Raw genomic sequence first — 26,449 nt, forward strand, 5'->3', positions numbered from 1 at the left:
GCATGTTCGGGGATCTGTCAACGCTGGATTATCAAGTACATTTTTAAAAACTTGGTTTAAAAAAAGGGATATCAGCAAAACCTGTAGTTTTAACTATAGGCTTTTTGGCAAAAAACAAGTATATGTTATTTATTAAACGGAACAGGGGAGAATAGCAGTATAAAAACGCTAAAAGTATGTATTACTTTTCTGTAAAAACAAAAGTGAATTAAAAGTCAAATACTGTACTGATCTATTAAATCAATTTAAGGCTTAAAGTTTTGGAAAAGATCAAATAACATTTGTAAATCTGTTATGAAATAAAATAAACACTATTGATTTGAAAAGGTCAAGAATAAGCTAATGAATAAAAATTGTTGCCAACAATTTGGTGCAGATTAAACGGAATCACTGTCTTTAGGAATACCACAGATATGTGAAGTTGTATAGAGTTTAGAGTAAGTCGGACTGGTATCCACCACAGATGATTTTGCTGAAATTTTCTTCTGAGCCCTCCGGAACATTGTAGAAATGAAAACTTCTTTCTTGAAACGAGTTCATTTTTGACAACACTTTGGAAACTCAGAGCGAATTTCAGAAAAGTGTACAAGGCTTCTGAAGCGTCAGCACGACAGATATGAGTTATAGGCGTTTCTTCTACGTAACTATAAGTATCTGGTACCTCCTGTGGGTTGAAAACCTTTGTAATATCACATCGTCACTCAGATCTTCTTCGACAGCTAAATTTCTCTCAATGTCGATCTATGCGTCAGCCGCGCAGGATTAGCCGCGCGGTCTTAGGCGCTGCAGTCATGGACTGTGCGGCTGGTCTCGGCGGAGGTTCGAGTCCTCCCTCGGGCATGGGTGTGTGTGTTTGTCCTTAGGATAATTTAGGTTAAGTAGTGTGTAAGCTTAGGGACTGATGACCTTAGCAGTTAAGTCCCATAAGATTTCACACACATTTCCTTTTTCGATCTATGCGTCCACTTCTTCTGCTGAAAACGCACTCATTTCATTAGCGGATGCAGAATTTATCACTCGTACAACTTCAGAGCAATCAGTTGTCGACTCATCATCATTTACATCGTTTTTAGTTTCAGCTTCTTCGATCAGTATACGCCTTAGATTCCTCCAATCCCTGTTAAATAAATATTAAATAAAATCGCACAGCACTGATTCGAACGTAAATAATTCAGGAGTGGTGAACGAAGAATCCTATAACATAACTGTGTGGTGTCTATTCTATCGGACATGTTTGAAAAATTATGTTCTACCTCCTGCGGGAATCTCAAACTAGCGAGCATGAAGGAGATGGATAAGGACTGCGGATAAGTGGCTCTTGGTGGGACTGTGGGTCGGCCAGTAAGCGTGCCGACATAGTCCGCGCAGTGGTGATAAACACTGTGTCCGGATGGCGCAATGGTTGACGCAACAGCCCCGAAAGCAGGAGATACTGGGTTCGAGTCCCGGTCAAGCGCACACATTTTCGCTCGTCGCCGCTGATTCCATATAAAGTCCTGGTGCAGCTGACATCAATAATACCTCCCCTTTCCCTTCTATATGCCCCCCTACCTTCAATTTACAGAACGAAGAGTGGTCGATACCAGTACGAAGTTAACAATACAGCAGCTTGTATTAGCGAGAATGTAATCGCTCATTGTGGGAGGCAACGAGACGCAGTGCCGAGCGGTTCCGACGGCTCTAGATGGCGTCCAAATGTACTACCAACAGTGCCGAGCTAAAACTAAGGTTCAAATGGATCTGAGCACTATAGGACTTAACTTCTATGGTCATCAGTCCCATAGAACTTAGAACTACTTAAACCTAACTAACCTAAGGACATCACACACATCCATGCCCGAGGCAGGATTCGAACCTGCGAGCGCAGCGGTCGCGCGGTTCCAGACTGTAGCCCCTAGAACCGCTCGGCCACCCCGGCCGGCCTAAAACTAAGGGAAAATTTCTGAAGGGTGCTGGATAATCGGGTCTGCCTGATTACCGCGATCGTAATGTAGTAGGAAAATACGTGATTGAATCTTTAGATATGTATGTACCTACGTATTTGTGTATGTGTCTGTGGCTAGTGCCTCCCACCGGGTACACCGGTCGCCTGGTGCAAGTCTTTTTAGTTGATGCTACATTGGCGGCTGGCGTGTCGATGAGGAGGAAATGATGATGAAGACAACACAACATCAGTCCCCGAGCGGAAAAAAACTCCGATCCGGCCTTGAATCGAACACGGGGCCCTTGCGTCGCATTCTGCCACACTGACCTCTGAGCTGTGAAGGTACTTCAATGCGAGATGCTTTTAATAATTTTCACAACTGAATTCTGTCTCGAAATCCGGCAGAAAACTCCAAAAGATTCTGGTCATACATAAAGCACAGAAGTGGCAAGACGCAATCAACACCTTCACCGCGCGATAACAACGGTGAAGTCACTGATGACAGTACCACTAAAGCAAAGTTATTAAACACGGTTTACCGAAACTCCTTCGCCAAAGAAGACAAAGTAAATATTCCTGAATTCCAATCAAGAACAACTGTTAAGACGAGAAATATAGAAGTAGATATCCTTGGTGTAACAAACCAGCTTAAATCACTTAATAAAGCCAAGGCCTCCAGTCCAGACTGTATACCGGTGAGGTTCCTCTCAGAGTATGCTGATACAATAGCTCGATATTTAGAAATTATATACAATCGCTCGCTCACAGGAAGATCATTACCTAAAGACCGGAAAATTGCTCAAGTCACACCAATACCCAAAAAGGGAAGTAGAAGTAATCCGCTGAATTGCAGGCCCATATCACTAACGCCGATTTGCAGTAGAGTTTTGAAACATATACTGTATTCGACCATCATGAAGTTCCTCGAAGAAAACGATTTATTGACACATAGTCAACACGGATTCAGAAAATATCGTTCTTGTGAAACACAACTAGCTCTTTATACTCCTGAGGTAATGAGTGCTATCGACAGGGGATGTCAAATTGATTCCATATTTTTAGATTTCCAGAAAGCTTTTGACACTGTTCCTCACAAACGTCTTCTAACCAAAATGCGTACCTATGGAATATCGCCTCAGTTGTGCGACTGGATTCGTGATTTCCTTTCAGAATGGTCACAGTTCGTAGTAACAGACGGAAAGTCATCGAGTAAAACAGAAGTAATATCCGGCGTTCCCCAAGGAAGTGTTATAGGCCCTCTATTGTTTCTGATCTACAGGGTGATCAAAAAGTCAGTATAAATTTGAAAACTGAATAAATCACGGAATAATGTAGATAGAGAGGTACAAATTGACACACATGCTTGGAATGAGATGGGGTTTTATTATAATCAAAAAAATACAAAAGTTCAAAAAAAGTCCGACAGATGGCGGTTCATCTAATCAGAATAGCAATAATTAGCATAACAAAGTAAGACAAAGCAAAAATGATGTTCTTTACAGGAAATGCTCAATATGTCTACCATCATTCCTCAACAATAGCTGTAGTCGAGGAATAATGTTGTTAACAGCGCTGTAAAGCCTGTCCGGAGTTAGGGTGAGGCATTGGCGTCGGATGTTGTCTTTCAGCATCCTAGAGATGTCGGTCGATCACGATACACTTGCGACTTCAGGTAACCCCAAAGCCAATAATCGCACGGACTGAGGTCTGGGGACCTGGGAGGCCAAGCATGACGAAAGTGGCGGCTGAGCACACGATCATTACCAAACGACGCGCGCAAGATATCTTTCACGCGTCTAGCAAGATGGTGTGGAGCGCCATCCTGCATAAACATCGTACATTCCAGCAGGTGTTTATCAGCCAGGCTGGGGATGATGCGATTCTGTGACACATCGGCGTACCTCTCACCCGTCACGGTAGCAGTTACCTGCTGTCCAGCCCATCTGTCGGACATTTTGTGAACTTTGTTTATTTTTTTTTTTTTGTTCTAATAAAACTCCATGTCATTCCAAGCATGTGTGTCAGTTTCTACCTCTTTATCTACATTATTCCGTGGTTTATTAAGTTTTCAAATTTATATTGACTTTTTGATCACCCGGTATATTAACGACATAAGAGAGAATCTGAGCAGCCGTCTTAGATTGTTAGCAGAAGCTGCTGTCATTTACCGTCTTGTAAAGTCATCAGATGACCAAAACGAATTTCCAAATCATTTAGATAAGATGTCTGTATGGTGCGAAAAATCACAATTGACCCTGAATAAAGAAAAGTGTGAAGTTATTCACATGAGTACTAATAGTAATCCACTACATTTCTATTACGCGATAAGTCAAACAAATCTGAAGGCTGTAAATTCAACTAAATACTCAGGGATTACAATTACAAATAACCTAAACTGGAACGATCACATAGATAATGTTGTGGGTTGAGCAAACCAAAGACTGCGATTCATTGGCAAAACACTTTAGAAGGTGCAACTGGTCTACTAAAGAGACGGCTTACACCACGCTTGTCCACCCTATTCTGGAGTATTGCTGAGCGGTGTGGGATCCGCATCAGGTGGAAATGACGGATGACATCTAAAAAGTACAAAGAAGGGCAGCTCGTTTTGTATTATCCCGAAATAGGGGAGATAGTGTCACAGGCATGATACGTGAATTGGAGTGGCAATCATTCGCCTGAAATTTCAATCACCAGTTTCCTCCTCCGATTGTGAAAACATTCTGTTGGCACCCACCTGCATAGGTAGAAATGATCACCACGATGAAATAAGAGAAATCAAGGCTCGCACAGAAAAATGTAAGTGCTCGTTTTTCCCGCGCGCCGTTCGAGAGTGGAACGGTAGAGAGACAGCTTGAGGGTGGTTCATTGAACCCTCTGCTAGGCACTTTATTGTGAATAGCAGAGTAATCACGTTGATGTAGATGTATGTGTGGACAGCGTGTAGGTGATTTCGCGGTACAAACGACGTGAAAGTGAGTACACAAAGCTGCCAGTTCTGGCAGTAACAATAGCTGAGCATCATCTCTAACTGAGCTCGGATGACACACGAGAGTACGTCGTTGCATGCTCCTTCAGCTCTGGCCAGTGTTGGCATGCCAGTCTCTCAGCAATCCATGACCAGATTTCTTTCAGTAAGTGACAGATCTGGAGAATGAGTTGAACAGTCGAACTGCCTCTGTATCGAGGTTGCATGGACAACATGTGATCTTATATACTATGTTGAAAGATAACTACACAGTGACTTAGGAAGTAAAGCACAGTCTTTGGCCTTATTCTAACAGTTACTATCCAAATTACCGCCTGTGTGAACTAGGGCTGATCGTGTTGTGTAACCAATACCACACCATAGCAAAACACAAAATGTTAGGTCCTTATGACGGCTACGAAGGAGGTCTGCCTACAATCGTTCTCCAAGAGCCTGCTCAATTGAATACGTCAGTCGTGATAATGTATGCAGAACCATGACTCGTCTGAAAAAAGAAGACAGTTTGCCACTGGTGTGTCTAGCGTTGTTGGTGGCACGTGACTGTTAGTGTGCTTTTCTCCGCTTTCGCTCACAGGGAAGCCACACCAATGGTCACTGTGCTGACAGTCCATGGTGCTCCAGACATGATCGCACTGTCCATGCTGCTAACAAGCTCATTTCCTGATTCGAGTTACGTGAAATTGCCATACGATCCAACACACTCGAGCGAACATTTTATTTGTCCTCTCGGGCGCTTCTTGTTTGGAGTTGTAGTGATTCTTCATAGGGTTGCGTATGGCCCTCCTGAAACCATCTATTCGATATCTGCATGACAGTCACTGGATTCCGACTGGCGTGAACACCAATATCGTGAAACGATAAACGACAATTCGATAGGCTACATACCTGCCATTGTCGAATTCCTATGTGTGCTGGTAGATGTTCCTGCTTCTCATACTAGATATAACACAATCTCACAAGCAAATAACATTCAGATGTGATTTCTGAATGAGAAATCCACCATGTAATCTTCTTTATATCTACTTACTTGGTTGCTCTGAAGTGATTATCATTTGCATACCGAAGCATACAGTACACTCCACATCAGTTTGACGTGTTACATACCGTCAGTAGGGGCACAACAGGGGTGTGGCCCCACTCTCCATTGTTGCCAGATTTATTCAATATGGCGGATCCAAGATGGCGGATCCAAGATGGCGGCGATAGATATGGCAACGTCACGATGACGTCATGGAAAGAAGTTCAAATTTTGGCGGGAAAATAGGTCAATTGGACTGCCTCCATTAACGTAACCCCCTCCCCTCTCCCTTCCCCCTCCCCACCAATCCCCCCAGAAACAGCAGGAAGTTCAAATTCCATCAGGATAATGCAACACACCGTGGCTACCTCTACTAACCTAAGAAAATGGCGGGAAAAATTGCACTTGGGCTACCTCCACTAACCTAAGTCATCCAACCGTCACCTCCTCCTAGGAATTCGTGGGTAAAGGACTCAGCCTGTGCTGGATAGGATTGACATAAGTCTTTATTTTCAGTCTTTATTTAAACAATCAGAGGCAGTACCGCTGTCAAGAGTGTCCACCACAAGGTGTGGAGTTCAACTGACCTAGTACACAGTATTGTCACCAGAGGGCACCATCGTCCCTCCCATGACATAATTCAAGATGGCGGACTGAGGGTGGGAGGGGGGGGGGAATGGCGGGAAAAGGACTCAGTCTCTTCAGGGCTGCTGGATGGAAACGACTGCACTTTATTTGTTTTGAAACAGTTTATTTAGGGATAAATTTGTCATAGTATGTTTAATACACTGATACAAAACACTCGCTCTGATGTGCTTAGGGTCACACTACACAGTACACAGACATGCAAACTAGTCGTAAATTATCGAAATAATGCACTGCACTGATGTACAAACTCTAAATCAACTCATGAATGGCCTAAATAACGCAATACACGGCATAAAGACCTGCAAAATACTCGTAAATCACCCAAATACTGCAGTACACCAAAGTGCAGATCCAAAAACAACTCGTATATTATCAAAACAACGCATGTAAAATGCTTTGCACACACGCTCACTACCTGAAAACTGTTCAAATAATGCACAGGACAGCCTACAGACCTGCTCGCAAAATAATGCAACAGACACGCAAACAACTTGTAAAAAAGCTCCAATGCACACACGCATCGACACCACTGTGAGCCTCCGCTGGATAGACTAACGCATTGGGCGGTAGCCACAGCTATCACTCTAATGCCGACGCCAGCTGGCAGGTCAAAGTCACGTCCGCGCACAGTTGGAGTTCTTCGAGTGTTATACTGATATCACTTGTCCATCTAAATACGCGCTAAGTCACCTTTGGGGCCACGCGCATGCTCATTTCCGTTGCATGCATGGAACCTCTCTCTACCTGTGGATACTGACATCACAGATAGCGATATGGAAATCTATTCCAGAATAACATCAACTGCTTTCTCCCTAGCGATACTAACGAGACATGTGAGATGTGTGTCTAGCCATGTGCACTAAACCTATGGATACTGTTGGCACAGGTCGCACTATAGAAATCTGTTCAATGCTTCCCAGAATAGCAGAGGCCGCATTGTACCTAACGATCCTAACAGGACATGCAAGCTGCGTCTAGCCGTGCACGTTACCTGCCCGCATCGCTGTGAAATGTTCATCCTGCTGTCAACATATGCCTCAGAAATGGTAAATGCTCTCTATGCTAAAAGCCTTCATCATGTCTGTGGATGCTCGCGAAAACACAGTTAATCATAAAAGCATTCTTGTTGTTTGGAAAGAGAGCACTGTCTAAGTGCAGATGGGGGAAGGGGACGGATAATCAGAACAACTGCACAAACAAAATTCGAAGCACTTGAAACGTCCCCTTAGAAAAATTATACATGACTGTGCTTAAACTGACACACAATATTTTATAGCGCAACGCAATCTGACTTTAAAATAATCCCTACAAGAGAATGGCTCTGACTAAATTAACCTATACGTTTCACAAATCACTTACCTCACAAAAATCTTCGTTACTCGAACTATTGCAATACAGCGAGCACCACTACTGCCAGCTTAATAGTGTTCAAAAGTCATAATATATATATCATTCCATGATATCCAATAGTACCAATTTACTGTTTCTGAGGGACACATGTCCAGATCGTCCGCTCTCAAAATTCCACCATCTCTCTCCCAACATCCACCACTGCTGGCGGCTCACCTCCAACTGCGCAACGCTATGCACTGTTGACAGCCAACTGCCCAACACTCACAATAGCGACTATTGCAACAATGCCGACCAGCCTCAGACTGCACACAGCACAGCCAGTGATTTTCATACAGAGCGCTACGTGGCGGTGGCGTTACCAACATAAGAACCTAAACAGCCTACTTACATAGCCCCCATGCTCCCCACAAAAAATTTTACAAATTGCTTTGGGCACTGGCCAATACATATTTGTTAACATTTTTTCACAATTATAATAACAAAGAAATCAAATGCACACACTTATTGATACAATGTTGGTCAAAAGCTAAAATTTTCTCACAGTCCATAAAGACAGTCCTGATAGTTCATCACAGTAAAATAGCAGTATTTTTCTCAAAGTCTGAGGAGTAAAAGAAAATGCGTACAGAAGTAATGGATTTCCATGCAGTCTTGAAGAAGTAGTGTTGTCCTTCCAACGGAAAGACAGTGCTGACTTTTGACATGCAGACAGGTAATGGGCCACAACAGAGCAAATCCACCGCAGAGTCAGTCGAAGTTTTGAAGAATATTGGTAGGTAGGTCATCACAGAGTAGACCCACTGTAGTCCTGGTAGAGATAACGGTATTGGTGGGCCACCAGAGGTGCAGACCTAGCGCAGTCCTTGTAGAAATAATGGTATTGGTGGGCCATCAAAGATGCAGACCCACTGTAGTCCTTGTAGAGACGGCCAGCAGCCATCTGTTGCGACTGTGCAGGTGCACAATCACCATCAAAGAGTCTTGCGGACAATATAGCAAGTCCATAAACCACCACTTGTGCACTCACAAAGTTTTTGGAGTTGACCTTAGAACCAGCAATGCTGTTAACCAGTCCCTTGCTGAATTATCAACACACATGCAAGCACTAACAGTCCAAACTTCTCACATACTGTGCATATATTATGACCAACAGAAACGTGTGCAGTGAAATGATACTTAATTTGAAGAACTGGTGTCTATACAATTATAAATTTACAACATAAGAATACAATTACAAAGGTACAAAATACATCCTTAAAGAACATAACAGTACAGATAACATTTGTAGTAACACAGGTTTTACGAAAGAATAGAAATAAACATATACATCAGTGTTACAGGAATTATGACATAAGTAAATATATAAAATAATGGGAATAGTTTTTGAAACATTAATTTCACACATGAGCATTGAAACAGAACAGAATTAATAATGTCGATAAACATCTTTACAAAGAAAATAACATATTATTAATGCAATTGTATTTGAGGATAACAGTATTCCTCATCATAGTGAATGTAGCTTAGTACTAGAAAAATTCTACAACATAAATCGTATTAGCTAAACACATAAAGACAGGAAAACACAAATACACAAGAGTGCACAAACACATAGCAGAATAACACAGGGGGAAAGGCCAGGGTTTGTTTTCAGTGTAACATTTGGTACTGCATCCAACCCAAAACTTCATTCCATAGATCTCTCGTCTTATTTCAACATTTGTTTCCACAAAAAAAAAAAAAAAATGCTATCCAAGCATGCTTTCTGTATTTATATGTTCACATGTTTCTTACCTCATTATTTATTTTCCATTATCTTACCTCATCATTTATTTCCAAGAAAAAAATCTACCTAAACGTGTTGTCCCTAAGCCCTACTTTTTTGTTCATATCCTCTTTCAAACATCCTTTTTTCGCCAAACCATTTTCTTATAGCTTCTCAATGCATTTCTTCCAGTTCATCACAACTCGTTCTCTTATATAGCCTACTCCATCTTAAGCTAACTCAAATCTACTGAGATCAGATGCTAAACTAAGGGACGAGGCAATGCAGCAGCACAAAACAATTAACACAAACAGCAATGACAAAAAAATGGAAATTTGGCAAAGCAAGCAGCAGTATATCTAAATTAGCAAAGCAAATGCAACATTACAACTAATATAAGGCTATGTGCAGCAAATAAGAAAAATAAATCAGTAGTAAAACGGCCTTAACAGAGTAATACAAAGTGAAATTCAGTAGCACTATGCCCGGCAAACAGCAGCAGCAAATGTAATAACTTATATCTAAATATGACAAACCCACAAGCAGAAAAAATAGTACACTAAAGACAACAATGCAGATAAGGGAAATGTATATTCACATCTTAATGTCTATGTAATTAAAGTGGTGCACCACAAAAACTTATTCTACAAAAAATTAGCAAGTACTTGAAAAGAAAATTATATATGCAGTTACTGTTATTAGTCCCTTCTTGTTGTCCTTTCCTTTCCAAGTGCTCCTTTTTCGAAGAATGTGGATCATAAAATTATTATTTAATAGATCTGTTGACAGAAAGTTTTCACATTAGCAGATGCATTTAATTTTATTTTATATAACCAATGCTGCAACACAGCTGGAAACCAGATATCAAATGAAATAAGCAACTATGTAAAGCAAAGCTTAAAAACATCATTCAATAGCCATGTGGCATTTCATAAGTCAGTAGAAATTCTCTCAAGTCTCGTAGAAAGACACTTGTCATAATCAGGTGTGCAGATGTAAGAATTTCCCATCAACTCATAAGCATATCAGCAAGTAGCACAAAGTACATGCTCCACAGTATAATCATATGTTTCCAAGTAATAGCGTGTCATATTTGCGATGCTTTCTACAAAGGAATGTCAATAGCAAGGTTAATGGCCTCTTTTTTCTCCACCTAATGGCTTTTTCTCCAGGCGGCTGGCACAGCTGGCCACTCACAACGCATTACGTCAAGGTCACTTGGCTTTCTTACCGAAATATTTACGACAGCAGTTTGCACTACGGTGAGTCCCATATAAAAAATTTCACAGGTCGAGAATTTGCGTTACAAATGTGTAGAAACAAAATCCTATAAATATAACAGTGTCCAAAAAATATTCGCCGGCATTGTAATACATTCACGCATTTACACAAATTTCATAACTCTTAAAGAACGATTCTTGGTTTCCAACATCCTTTTTCACAAATCAGCGTCCCTAACCACTACTCATTAATCCTTACCTTATTACACATATACATATTCGTCGACATTCTTCAATATTTCATCATTATAAATATGTAGCATAGTCAAATTCTTCATACAGCATCAGCTTATTGATCATAAACATACCTCAACAGCATAATACACATCGTCGTCGTACAAATAACATCATAACACCTCAGTCAAATCTCAAAAACGTTGTAGCTTTCTGCAATAATGTCAAAACCTAAAAAAAATTCTCTGCTCATTTCAATAGTGTCATCTACCTCCAATGTACTTAAAAAATCATGCTCCCTTACCAAATACGACATTCAAAGCTCTCATAGTATCACAATGGTTCCAAAAAATTATGAACAGTTCACAAAGTGCAGACAAAATACAATTTCATAAGTGTGAAATTATCCAACTGTGTAATTGCGTAAACATGTGTCACTGACATTGTAAAAAAATTTTTGTTTCTCTGTTAAATAATCAGATAGCTGTGTAATTCAGTGTTAGAGAAATATGGTACCGATGTGTAAAGTTGTGTAAGCAAATACCATATTAGCTAGGGCTCCTTGTGCTTGCCAAACACATGGTACACAAAGTAAGCGTGTACCCCCCTGAGGATTAATGTAATTATAACCTCAGGTGTTACAGATTACAGCAATGGAATGAAATGTATCACGGAAAACCTTTGTATCATTGTAATTCAAAAATCTTTAAAAATAAATGTTTTAAGTACAAAATTAATCACTCAAATGCGTGTCCTGTAGCGCTAAATGTGCGTTTTGCTGTAAGATAATTCTGTGGAACTGTCGTAGTTATCGTCCTCTGTAAGCAAAGTTCTGCTGAAGTCAATGTACTCACTTCCTCATAAACAAAAGTGAAATGCTTTGCGTATAGATATCTTAGTTATTACGCTTATTACCATGATGAAGAAAGTACTGTGCTGTAACGTATTGTTGTGCTACAGAAAAGGCTGTCTCATTGTAGCTATACCACAAAAGTTACTACTAAAACATGTTTTACTTTCCAGAAGAATTCAGAAAAACTGTGCTGATATAAAACAGATACAGCGCAAAAGCAATAATATAAATTGTGTCACTCATTAGTAGCATCGTGATATAATCGTGTAGCTGTCAAATAAACTAACCACTGTGTCATCTGGTATCTCTCAAAAAGTACTTTAAATCCAGAATGTATTTTCAAGTAAACCAAAATGCTGCATTAAAATCTCATTAGCAGTACCAGTACGTGTTCTAAGTATGTGAGCCTTATAGTCGTTACGTAATCGTGCAACTAACAAGCAAGAATGTACACACACAATAACACTGTGTCGTCTGTTCACTATAACAATGCACTCGTAAATACTGTCTAAATATGTTCCTTAGGTTCTAGACTGGATAGTTAACTTCAAAACATTGTTGCATGTTCACAGTTTCTCAGTGTCACAAATTGTACTAGTAGCGTGAAGTGAAAAATTTTATGGCAAAGACTAAGTTAAAAAAACAGATTATCTCTCAATAAACGGTTTTACACGTGAAATGTGGTGCAATCCTTTACTCTACCCAGTGCGCAGAGGTTCAACTTGTACGCAATTATCATGCGGTATACGTCGGTAAGGAATGTTAAAATTTTTCTCAAGGTTAGCGTCTATGTTATTTTTCTCTGAGCCAGCCGGCGTACGTGGCTGCCTGCGGTGCAAGTCATTGTCTGTCTCTTTGTTGGCGCGCGTCGTTATTGGGATTTGGAGGTCTAACTTCTACAAATTCATCTTGTCGAGAGGGCCCTGCCCTGTTAGAATCCTGCCAGTTCTGATGCAATTCATGTCTGTCGTTACGATTATATCGTCTGTCGACATGTCGGTGGATTCCATAATTTCTTTCTTGTCGGTCACGTGGTGGAAAATTTCTCCCGGAATCGTAACTACATGGTGGGCCATTGGGTCTGAAGTTATTCTGTCTCCCTTGATAACAATTGTTTTGGTTCCCATATTGTCTGTTTCTATGGTTATCTCTGTCATATTCATTACTACGGAAGTGCGATCTTTCTCTGTAACTATTATTCTGCCAACGGTTGTTATAAGGGTGGTGTCTGTTTTGGTCACGATTTGTGTTGTGAGAATAGCCTTGTCCTGTCCAGTTATTATTTTTTTCATGGCAGAATTGTGACGGATGTGACCTGCAATTGTTGTGTTTCTGTTTTCGCATCCCGTGATAGTCACTGTCAATTTCCAGTTCTTGTAACAGTCCCTGAAAAGCTTCAATGTCGTCTTTGCAACGTCCTGCCAAAATAATATGTCGTAAATGTTCAGGCAATATGATTAAACAAATGCGGATGAGTTCTGAGGGGCTGTATGGGTTTGAAAGATACTGATTCTTATGTAACATGTCTTCGAAATATTTGACAAGACTGGAAAATTCCGATTGTTCGAAATGTTTCATCATTATGATGCTATGTTTTACTCGGTCTTGTGTAGCTTGAGACCAATATGCTGAGTGGAAGGCATGATAAAATTCTCCTTCACTGTGACAATCGTGTATGAACGATCGCATTCTTACAGCTGGTTCATTCTCTAAATAGCCACACATAAATTCTAATCTGTGCTCTAATGACCAGTTGGGAGGAAAACAATGAGAGAATTGATGAAGCCACGCTTGTGGATGAATGTCGTTGCCAGAATTCTTAAATGTTTTGAATTTACGTGTAGTAATAAACAGCTTATAGTCAAAATCATCATGTCGGCAAGTCGCATATCGGTCATTGTTACTTTGTTTCGGCGGTTCCATCTCAAAATTCGGTGTACCTTGACAATTTCTTTCATAATTTCCGAAGTGCCCTGTGTTATTATTTTGTGGCTGTTCCGTATTTTTATGTCCCTCTTCCTGTACTGAAGCGTGAGTGTCCTCTGAAATATGTAATTCTTGTATTACCTGCGTCAACTGATCTTGTACTTCCCGGATTTCTCTTTTGTACTGTGTATTGATTTGATTCTGATTTCGTTTGAATTTTCTAATTTGTTCATACTCTTCTGTGTCAGTGAAGGCTACGGGTCTCGTGTCATTCAGATCATCATCTGCCTTTGTAGATAAGTTAGTGAACTAATCCGAAAGTTCGGCTACTTTCTCCGATAGTGAACAGATTTCATCAGTGTGTTTTTCTGAACCAAGTTTCAGAGTGTCCATTTGCGTTGAAATCGTATCTACTGTGTCCTTTAAGTTTTCCTGAGTTTTTGCAAGTTACGTAACCGAATCGGTAGATGGAACTGAGTAAATTTTAGCTTGCAAGGTGTCGTGATTTTCATGCACAATAGTTTTCAGTTCTTTTATGGCTGCTTCGTGATTCTGTAGTGCATTTTCATGACGTGAAAAAATAGGTTGAAAATGCTCACAAATTTGTGTTTTTACGTCATTACAGACTTTTTGACATTTCGATTCGATTTTAAGTAACTCAGCAGTTAAACCTTCACGTGTTTGTTCAAGCGAGTCTAACTTTTGAAGCTGTTGCTGTGTTTGTCTCTGATTTTGTTCCTAACTTTTTAAGATTTGGTCCCATTTGTTTCTGATTTTGTTCAAGCGTTGTGTCTAACTTTTGTAGCCTTTGTCCCATTTGTTGCATTAACTGTAATAACAATGCACTGGTGTCTGAAACATGTTCCTCAGTGCTATTCGGCAGTGCATTTGAACCGGCAATATTCGCATTTTGGAAAGCAGAAAATGTGTCTTGACTTATTTGAGAGAACTGTGAGGACGCAAAACCTAAATCTACAGTATTTGCAAGATCGTGTCCTGTCATTTCGGATTCCTGAGGCGAGCTGTTGCCGACCGATCGATCGATAATGCTTCTCTGTTCACTAATTGTTTCACTGTCTACACCATTATTTGCAGCCCTCTCCATTTCCCTATGCACAATAACCAAATTAATGCTATGAACATTAGTTAATTCATTACACGGTGGCGCTAACACACTGCTTTCGTCTTCACCGTCATTTCTTAGTTTACTTTGGAGCCTAGTATTACGTTTTTCACACGCCATTATTGTCACAATATTTCACACGATAACACAGAAAAGCACAATTTGAAGAGCAAAATAAGAAAAAACATTAGCATAGCTCTGAAAATAATATCTAGTTAATTGCAAGCGCACTGCGAAATACTTGGTGCAAATCTGCATGCATGCCACAACTGTTTTACTGTACAACAATGAAAAACTACAAATACAAAGAAGATTCTCTCTACAATTACGCGCTGGCAATAAACAATAGCTACACTAATTACACAAACTACATGAAAAAATCAGAAGATTCCAGTGAGGTATCCTCGGCTAACGGTCGACATATGAAACGTCCCCTTAGAAAAATTATACATGACTGTGCTTAAACTGACACACAATATTTTTTAGCGTAACGCAATCTGACTTTCAATAATCCCTACAAGAAAATGACCCTGACTAAATTAACCTATACGTTTCACAAATCACTTACCTCACTTAATAGTGTTCAAAAGTCATTATATATATATATATATATATATATATATATATATATATATCAGTCCATGTTTTCCAATATTACAAATTTACTCTATCTGATGGACACACATCCAGATCGTCCGCTCTCAAAATCCCACCATCTCTCTCCCCACATCCACCACTGCTGGCGGCTCACCTCCAACTGCGCAACGCTACGCGCTGTTAACAGCAAACTGCCCAACACTACAATAGCGACTATTGCAACAATGCCGACCAGCCTCAGACTGCACACAGCACAGCCAGTGATTTTCATACAGAGCGCTACGTGGCGGTGGCGTTACCAATATAAGAACCTAAACAGCCTACTTACACACTGTCTTACAGAAGAGAAAAATGGCGGGAATATTCAGTATCCTACAGCTACTATTCTGGAGATGTCCTAATGCCACAGTGACGGATGAGTGATGGCATCCCCACCGGAGATGGATGGTCTGCTTCAACTTGTCTTTGAACACCTACTTTCAGTTATTACAGAAAGTATTTTTATTCAAACTTATTCCTGAAATTCAATTTAACTGTAATAGTTATATACAGGGTGGAGAAAAATTGTGTCACGAAATTTTAACGCTGGATAGCTGATGTCAGTGGGAACCAAAATTGCTAATGTTGTGTAGGTCGACAACGTATAATTTTTAAACTACGGTAACTTGGAGCCACGCACTCCGACTGGCCGTGGGATTCCCCTGTTGCCGGATGCCCTGGACAACGCGTGACTGCTAATGCTTTGCCTGCCGGAGATCGCGATGTATCCAAGGCGGCCCGCACGCTCGGTGGTAGCGCGCCAGCCTTCCACTCTGGGGCCCTGAGGGAGAATCCGCCGTGGTCCCGACACATCAATTATAGTTTCATGATAAGACGTACCAGGAACAAACCCGTCAACAGTAGTTGGTTCGCGTACAGCGAGTCATTTACTAATTGTGTCGGTCCTGAAATGGGCCTTTTTTGTAGCTAGGAATTGTTTACTTAAAACAGGTGCTCGAACTGTCAATCCTCTGACGCGACACAGGCTTGGTAGCATCGAATGGTGTTTTGCAGAAATCTTTCAAAGATTCCTGGCATCGCCCTTATGTGATTGGCGGCATGTTGAATGCGATGCGTTAATTCCTCTTCGTTTCTAGGTGGATCGCGTCCGGGTGGGTTAAATAGAACTTTGAAGAATCCCCAGAGGAAAAAGTCCGGTGGTGGGAGGTCTGGTGATCGCGGGGCCATGTCCTACGAGCACCTCTGCCAATTACCCGGCCGTCGAAGAGTTTATTTAAATACACGCGCACAGCGCGACTGTTACGTGCTGGCGCCCCATCATGCTGCAACCACACACGTAGCCATATGTCCAGGGGAACATCTACCAGCAGGCCGGATAGAGTTTCTTGTAAAAAGTGAAGGTAATTTGCCCCAGTAATAAGTCGAGAAGGTAGACGGATCGGCTCAATCAGATGGTCACCCACAATGACTGGCCAAATGTTGAGCGAAAATCGTTCATGGTGTCCGTGGACGTACGTGACGTGAGATTTTCCTTTTGCCCAGTAATGAACATTTTGAGTGTTGTAAAGGCCATCCCGATGGAAGGTGCACTCGTCAGCAAACAACATAATGGCGGGGAAGTCGGAATCTCGTGCAACACGTCACAGAAACCACCGGCAAAACCCTAGCCTTTGTTCATAGTCCGCCACAGGATTTAGGTCTTCGACAGGGTGGAAACTAAATGGATGCTGGCAGCCATCCCTCAAAACATCCCATATTAGCCGATGAGTGACCACCATGTGGTGTCCAACCGCTCGAGTACTTTCGTAGGTATTTCCTACACGCGCTCGAGAACAGTCTCTTCAAATACAGCATCCCGTCGTCTTCGAGGTCTTCCAGCATCACATGATATCCCGCTAACAAGCCTGTTTAGCCAAGTCGCCGCCGAATTGCTGAAAACGTTTGCGGGTGTGGGTGGCGTCTTGGTGGGTACCGTTCCTCATACAACTTGTAAGTAGGCTGTTTATGTTTTCTCTATGTAAGTAGGCTGTTTAGGTTTTTTATTGGTAACGCCACCTCTGTATGACAATCACTGGCTGTGCTGTGGGCAGTCTGTGTCTGCTTTGCATTGTTGTAATACTCGCCATTGTAGTGTTAGGCAGCTGGCTGTGAACAGCGCGTAGCGTTGCGCAGTTGGAGGTGAGCCGCCAGCAGTGGTGGATGTGGGGAGAGAGATGGCGGAGTTTTGTAATTTGTCATGAACTGATATATATATATTATGACTTGTGATGATATTAAGGTAAATACATTGTTTGTTCTCTATTAATATCTTTCATTTGCTAGCTATCCCTATCAGTAGTTAGTGCCTTCCATAGTTTGAATCTTTTATTTAGCTGGCAGTAGTGGCGCTCGCTGTATTGCAGTAGCTTGAGCAGCGAAGATTTTTGTGAGGTAAGTGATTTGTGAAAGGTATAGTTCAATGTTAGTCAGGGCCATTCTTTTGTAGGGAATTGTGAAAGTCAGATTGCGTTGCGCTAACAAAGTATTGTGTGTCAGGTTAAGCACAGTCTCGTGTATAATTGTTCAAAGGGGACGTTTCATATGTCGACCCTTAGCCGAGGATACCTCACTGGAATCTTCTGATTTTTTGTTGTAGTTTGTGTAATTAGTGTAGATTTTGTTTATTGCTAGCGCGTAATTGTAGAGAAAATCTCCTTTGTAGTTGCAGTCTTTCATTGTTGTACAGTAAAACAGTTGTGGCATGCATGTAGATTTGCACCAAGTATTTCGCAGCTGCGCTTGCAGTTAACTAGATATTATTTTCAGTGCTATGTTAATGTGTTCTCTTATTTTTGATCTTCAAATTGTGTTTTTCTGTGTTGTCGTGTGAAATACTGTGACAATAATGGCGTGTGAAAAACGTAATACTAGGCTCCAAAGTAAACTGAGAAATGACAGTGAAAATGAAAGCAGTGTGTTAGCGCCACCGAGTAATGAATTAACTGATGTTCAAAGTAGTAATTTGGTAATTGCGCATAGGGAAATGGAGCGGGCGGCAAACAATGGTGTAGACAGTGAAACAGGTAGTGAACAGGGAAGCGTTATCGATCAATTGGTCGGCAACAGCTCGCCTCAGGAATCGGGAATGACAGAACACAATATTGCAAATACTGTAGATTCAGGTTTTGCGTCCTCACCGTTTTCTCAAATAAGTCAAGACACATTTTCAGCTTGTCAAAATGTGAATGTTGCCGGTGCAAATGCACTGCCGAAAAGAGTAGAGGAACAGATTCCAGACACTAATGCATTGTTATTACAACTAATGCAACAAATGGAACAAAATCAGAGACAAACACAGCAAAAGCTGCAAAAGTTAGACACATTGGAACAAAATCAGAGACAAACACAGCAACAGTTAGACACAGTGGAACAAAATCTCAAAAAGTTAGACACAGTGGAACAAAATCTTAAAAAGTTAGACTCATTGGAACAAACACTTGAACAAACACGTGAAGATTTAACTACTGAGTTACATAACATTGAATCGAAATGTCAAAAAGTCTGTAATGACGTAAAAACACAAATTTGTGAGCATTTTCAACCTATTTTTTCGCGGCATGAAAATGGATTACAGAATCACGAAGCAGCCATAAAAGAACTGCAAATTATTGTTCATGAAAATCATGAGACCTTGCAAGCTAAATTTGACTCAGTTGCATCTACCGATTCGGTTACGCAACTTGCAAAAACTCAGGAAAACTTTAAGGACACAGTAGATACTCTGAAACTTGGTTCAGAAAAACACACTGAAGAAATAAGTACACTATCGGAGAAAGTAGCCGAACTTTCGGATCAGGTCACTAACTTATCTACAAAGGTAGATGATGATCTGAATGACACAAGACCCGTAGCCTTCACTGACACAGAAGAGTATGAACAAATAAGAAAATTCAAACAAAATCAGAATCAAATTAATACACAACACCAAAGAGAAATCCGGGAAGTACAAGATCAGCTGACACAGGTAATACAAGAATTACGTATTTCAGAGGACACTCGCGCCCCAATAAGGGAAGAGGGACATAGAAATACGGAACAGCCGCAAAATAATAACACAGGGCATTTCGGTAATTATGAAAGAAATTGGCAAGGTACACCGAATTTTGAGATGGAACCGCCGACACGACGTAACAATGACCGATATGCTACTCGCCGACATGATGATTTTGACTATAAGCTGTTCATTACTACACGTAAATTCAAAACATTTAAGAATTCTGGCAACGACATTCATCCACAAGCATGGCTCCATCAATTCTCTCATTGTTTTCCTCCCAACTGGTCGTTGGAACACAGATTAGAATTTATGTGTGGCTACTTGGAGAATGAACCAGCTGTAAGAATGCGATCGGTAATTCACGATTGCCACAGTGAAGGAGAGTTTTACCATGCCTTCCTCTCAGCATATTGGTCTCAAGCCACACAAGATCGTGTAAAACATGGTATCATAATGATGAAACATTTCGAACAATCTGAATTCTCCAGTCTTGTGAAATATTTTGAAGACATGTTGCATAAGAATCAGTATCTTTCAAACCCATACAGCCCCTCAGAACTCATCCGCATTTGCTTACTCAAATTGCCTGAACATTTACGACATATTATTTTAGCAGGACGTTGCAAAGAAGACATTGAAGCATTTCAGGGACTGTTACAAGAATTAGAAATTGACACTGACAATCGCGGAACGCGAAACCAGGAACACAACAATTACAGGTCACATACGTCACAATTCCGTGATGACAGAAACAATAACTGGACACGAAAAGGCTATTCTTACAACGCAGATCGAGACCAAAACAGACACCACCCATATGACAACCGCTGGCAGAGTAATAATAGTTACAGAGAAAGATCGCATTTCCGTAGTAATGACTATTACAGAGACAATCAGAGAAACAGACAATATGGGAACCAAAACAATTATTATCAAGGGAGGCAGAATAACTTCAGACGCAACAGTTCGGCGCACAGTCACGATTCAGGGAGAAATTCTCCACCACGTGACGGACAAGGAAGAAACTACGGAATCTACCGACATGACGACAGACGATACATTCGTAACGACAGACCTGAATTTCATCAGAACTGGCGAGCTTTAAACAGAGCTGGGCCCTCTCGGCAAGGCGAATTTGTGGAAGCTAGGCCTCCTAATCCCAGTAACGACGCGCGGCATCAAAGAGACAGACAATGACTCGCACCGCAGGCATACACGTGCGCCGGCTGGCTCCGAGAAAAAGAACATTTACCAGTACTGCTAATGAGATTTTAATGCAACATTTTGGTTTATTTGAAAATACATTCTGAATTTAAAGTACTTTCTGTGAGATACCAGACGGCACAGTGGTTAGTTTATGTGACAGCTACACGATTTTTATCACGACGCTAATAATGAGTGACAATTTACAATGTTGATTTTGCGGTGTATCTGTTTTATATCTGCACAGTTTTTCTGAATTCTTCTGGAAAGTAAAACAGGTTTTAGTAGTAACTTTTATGGTATAGCTACAAGGAGACAGCCTTTTCTGTAACACAACAATACGTTACAGCACAGTACTTTCTTCATCATGGCAATAAGCGTAATAACTAAGATATCTATACACAAAGCATTTCACTTTCGTTTCTGATGGGGTAAGTACATTGACTTCTGCAGAACTTAGCTTTCGGAGGACGATAATTACGACACTTCCACAGAATTATCTTACAGCAAGACGCACATTTAGCGCTACAGGACACGCATTTGAGTGATTAATCTTATACTTAAAACACTTATTTTCAAAGATTTTTGAATTACAAAGAAAGTTTTCCATGATACATTTCATTCCATTGCTGTAATCTGTAACACCTGAGGGTATAATTACATTAATCCTCAGGGGGGTACACGCTTACTTTGTGTACCATGTGTGTGGCAACCACAAGGAACCCTAGCTAATATGGTATTTGCTTATACAACTTTACACATCGGTACCATATTTCTCTAACACAGAATTACACAGCTATCTGATTATTTGACAGAGAAACAAACATTCTTTTTACTACATCAGTGACACATGTTTACGCAAATACACAGTTGGATAACTTCACACTTATGAAACTGTATTTTGTCTGTACTTTGTAAACTGTTCATATTTTTCGGAATCATTGTGATACTATGAGAGCTTTGAATGACGTATTTCGTAAGGGAGCATGATTTTAAAGTACGTTTGAGGTAGATGACACTATTGAAATGAGCAGAGAATTTTTTTAGGCTCAGAAATTATTGGAGGAAGTTACGACGATTTTGAGATTTGACTGAGGTGTTATGATGTTATTATTACGACGACGATGTGTATTATGTTGTTGAGGAATGTTTATTATGCTACGTATTTCTCACGATGAAATATTGAAGAAGTGTCGACGAATATGTATATGTATAATGAGGTAAGGAATAATGAGTAGTGTTTAGGGACTCTGATTTATGAAAAGGATGTTGGAAACCAAGAAACGTACTTTAAGAGTTATGAAATGTGTGACTGTATCACAATGCTGACGAATATTTTTTTTTGGACACTTATATTTATAGGATTTTGTTTCTACAGATTTGCAACGCTAATTCTTGACCTGTGAAATATTTTTAAATGAGACTGCAACGGTAGCAGAATCTCCTGTCGTAAATATTTCCGTACGAAAGTTAAGTGACCACCTGCACGTAATGCGTCGCGGGCACCCAGCTGTGTCAGACGCCTGGAGAAAAAGCCATTATTGCGAGCCCTTTTCAGCGGCACAGGTAGAAAAAAAAAAGGGGACGTGGGACGTGTCAAACACCTGGAGAACAAGCCATTAGGGTGTGCCTTTCATCGCTAATGCGACACCCTCGTTACTTGAAAACATATGATTACTCGCACTTTGTGCTAATTACTGAAATGCTTATGAATTGATGGGAAATATTCGTACATCTGCACACCTGATTATGACAAGCGTCTTCCTATGAGAGTTGAGAGAATTTCTACTAACTTATGAAATGTCACATGACTACTGAATGATATTTTTATGCTTTGCTTTTCATAGTTGCTTATTTCATTTGATATCTGGTTTCCAGCTGTGTTGCAGCATTGCTTTTATAAAATGAAATGCATTTGCTAATGTGAACACTTTCTGTCAACAGATCTATTAAATAATTATTTTATGATCCACATTCTTTAAAAAAAGGAGCACTTGGAATGGAGAGAACAATAAGAAGGAACTAGTAACTGCATTCATAATTTTCTTTTCAAGTAATAGGTAACTTTTTGGTAGAATAACTTCTTGTGGTGCACCACTTTAATTACATAGACATTAAGATGTGAATATACATTTCCCTTATCTGCATTGTTGTTTACTGTAATATTTTTTCTGCTTGCGCTATGTCATGTTTCAGTATAAGTTGCTGCTGTTTGCCAGGCATAGTGTTATTGAATTTGACTTTTGCTCATTTATGCTGCTAGCTTTGCCAATTTGCATTTTTTTGCATTGCTGTTTGTGTTGATTTGTTATGTGATGCTGCATTGCCTCGTCCCTTAGTTTAGCATCTGAGCTCAGTAGATTTAAGTTAGCTTAAGAGGGGGTAGACTATATGAGAAACTGACTATGGAGAATAGGTAAAGAATGCATTGCGAAGTTATATAAAAAGGATTTGGGCCCAAATGAGTTTTGTACAATCAGAAATAATTATTTTGAAAGAAATATGAACAGAATACAGAAAGCATGCTGAGATAGAATTTTTTTGGTGGGAACAAAGGATGAAATAAGAAGAAAGATATATGAAGTTTTGGGTTGGACTGCAGTACCACATGTTACACTGAAAACGAACCCTGTCCTTTCCTATTGGTGTTATCCCACTATGTGTTTGTGTACCCTTGTGTATTTGTTTTCTTCCTGTCTCTGTGTAGTTTCATAGAATTTTTTTCTCTTTTAATATTAAGCTACATTCACTATGATGAGGAATACTGTTATCCTCAAATGTAATTGGCATTAATAATATGTTATTTACTTTGTAAAGATGTTAGACATTGTTCATTCTGTTTAAATGCTCATGTGTGAAGTTGATGTTTCAATAATTATTCTGATCTTTTATGTATTTACTTATGTCATAATTCCTGTAACACTGACGTATATGTCTATTTCTATTCTTTTGTAAAGCCCCTATTACTACAAATGTTATCTATATTGTTATGTTTTTAATGATGTATTTTGTACCTTTGTTATTGTATTCTTCTGTTATAAAATTGTAATTGTCACCAATTCATGATATTATTAACTTGTAAGTTCCATTTCACTGCACACGTTTCTGTTGGTCATAGTATATGGACAATATGTGAGAAGTTGGGACTGTTAGTGTTTGCACGTGTGTTACTAATTCAGCAAGGGACTGGATAACAGCATTGCTCGTTCTAAGGACAATTCCAAAAACTTTGTGAGTGCACAAGTGGTGGTTTATGGACTTGCTATATTCTCCGCAAGACTCTTCAATGGTGAATGTGCACCTGCACAATCGCAACAGATGGCTGCTGGCCATCTCTACAAGGACTACAGTGGGTCTGCACCTCTGGTGGCCCACCAATACCATCATCTCTACAAGGACTACAGTGGGTCTGCACCTCTGGTGGCCCACCAATACCATTATCTCTACAAGGACTACAGTGGGTCTACATCTTTGATGATCCATCAATACCATTATTTCTACAGGGACTGCAGTGGGTCTGCACCTCTGGTGGCCCACCAATACCGTAATCTCTACCAGGACTACAGTGGGTCTGCTCTGTGATGACCTACCAATGTTCTTCAAAACGTCGAATGACTCTGCTGTGGGTTTGCTATGTTGTGGCCCATTATCTGTCAGCATATCAAGAGTCAGCACTGTCTTTCCATTGGAAGGACAACACTACTTCTTCAAGACTGCATGGAAATCCACTACTTCTATGTGCATTTTCTTTTACTGCTTGGACTTTGAGAAAAACTCTGCATTTTTACTGTGATGAACAATGTGGACTGTCTTTATGGACTGTGAGAAATTTTGATCTTTTGACCAACATAATATTAATAAGTGTGTGCATTTTATATCTTTGTTACTGTAATTGTGAAAAATTTTTGTCAAATCTGTATTGGCCAGTGCCCAACACCATTTGTAAAAATTTTTGTGGGGAGCATGGGGGCTATGTAAGTAGGCTGTTTATGTTTTCTCTATGTAAGTAGGCTGTTTAGGTTTTTTATTGGTAACGCCACCTCTGTATGACAATCACTGGCTGTGCTGTGGGCAGTCTGTGTCTGCTTTGCATTGTTGTAATACTCGCCATTGTAGTGTTAGGCAGCTGGCTGTGAACAGCGCGTAGCGTTGCGCAGTTGGAGGTGAGCCGCCAGCAGTGGTGGATGTGGGGAGAGAGATGGCGGAGTTTTGTAATTTGTCATGAACTGATATATATATATTATGACTTGTGATGATATTAAGGTAAATACATTGTTTGTTCTCTATTAATATCTTTCATTTGCTAGCTATCCCTATCAGTAGTTAGTGCCTTCCATAGTTTGAATCTTTTATTTAGCTGGCAGTAGTGGCGCTCGCTGTATTGCAGTAGCTTGAGCAGCGAAGATTTTTGTGAGGTAAGTGATTTGTGAAAGGTATAGTTCAATGTTAGTCAGGGCCATTCTTTTGTAGGGAATTGTGAAAGTCAGATTGCGTTGCGCTAACAAAGTATTGTGTGTCAGGTTAAGCACAGTCTCGTGTATAATTGTTCAAAGGGGACGTTTCAAACTGTCGAGCTTCATGAGTATTACCGTCGGCTAATCCATAAACAAAAACCATACCTCGTTGTTCTTCAAACGAATACTGTGCCGCCATGCTTACTGTATGACTAAATCGCAGGTGACGTATGTGTGCTCCGAAGCGAACGTTACGTGTGGATGCCTCTGACGTGAGTTGGAGACAAACAGCAAGATCTATTCGACACATGTGCGTATCACGTTGGGGCAGTGACGTGGCGATGAACGTTTGTATGTGTGAACCGACAACCATAGCACTGTCCGTCAACCGACGAACGGCAACAGGGCAATCCCACAGCCAATCGGAGCGCTTGGCGCCAAGTTTCCGTAGTTTAAAAATGGTGCCTTGTCGACCAACACAACATTAGTAATTTTGGTTCCTACTGGCATCGTCTATCCAGGGTTACAAATTCATGACACTGTTTTTCTCCACCCTCTATTTACTACCTAAAGGGACGTATGAAAATTTGTGCCGGATCGGGACTCGAACCCGGATTTCCAGTCTAAGCGGGAAATCCGAGTTCGAGCCCCGGTCCGGCACAAATTTTCTTATACCGTTTTACGTAGTATATCTATATCCATTACTTAAGCTGAATTTCAGGAATAAATTTCAATATTTGAAACTGAAAGAAAAAAACGCAACACCAAGGAGCAGTTATGCGACGTAAACGAAAGTTTGTAGGCCTGTTTCTACATCTGAAAGATAAGGTCTACGAGGTGCGGCTAGAAAAAAACCGGACTGATGCTGGAAAAAACATTTATTTACAATTATTTACAATTTCATGTTATCTCCTTCAATGTACTCTCCTCCTCGGTCTCTACACCGCTCCATACGAATTTTCCACTGTTCATAGCAATGCTGCAGATCATTTTCGGTAAGTCCATACATTACTTCCGTCGCTCTTTCTTTTACTGCTTCAACAGTCTCAAATCTAGTTCCTTTCAAAGCTGACTTGACTTTAGGGAAAAGAAAAAAGTCACAGGGG

The sequence above is a fragment of the Schistocerca americana genome, chromosome X (genome assembly GCF_021461395.2).
Source record: "Schistocerca americana isolate TAMUIC-IGC-003095 chromosome X, iqSchAmer2.1, whole genome shotgun sequence".
Lineage (NCBI taxonomy): Eukaryota > Metazoa > Arthropoda > Insecta > Orthoptera > Acrididae > Schistocerca > Schistocerca americana.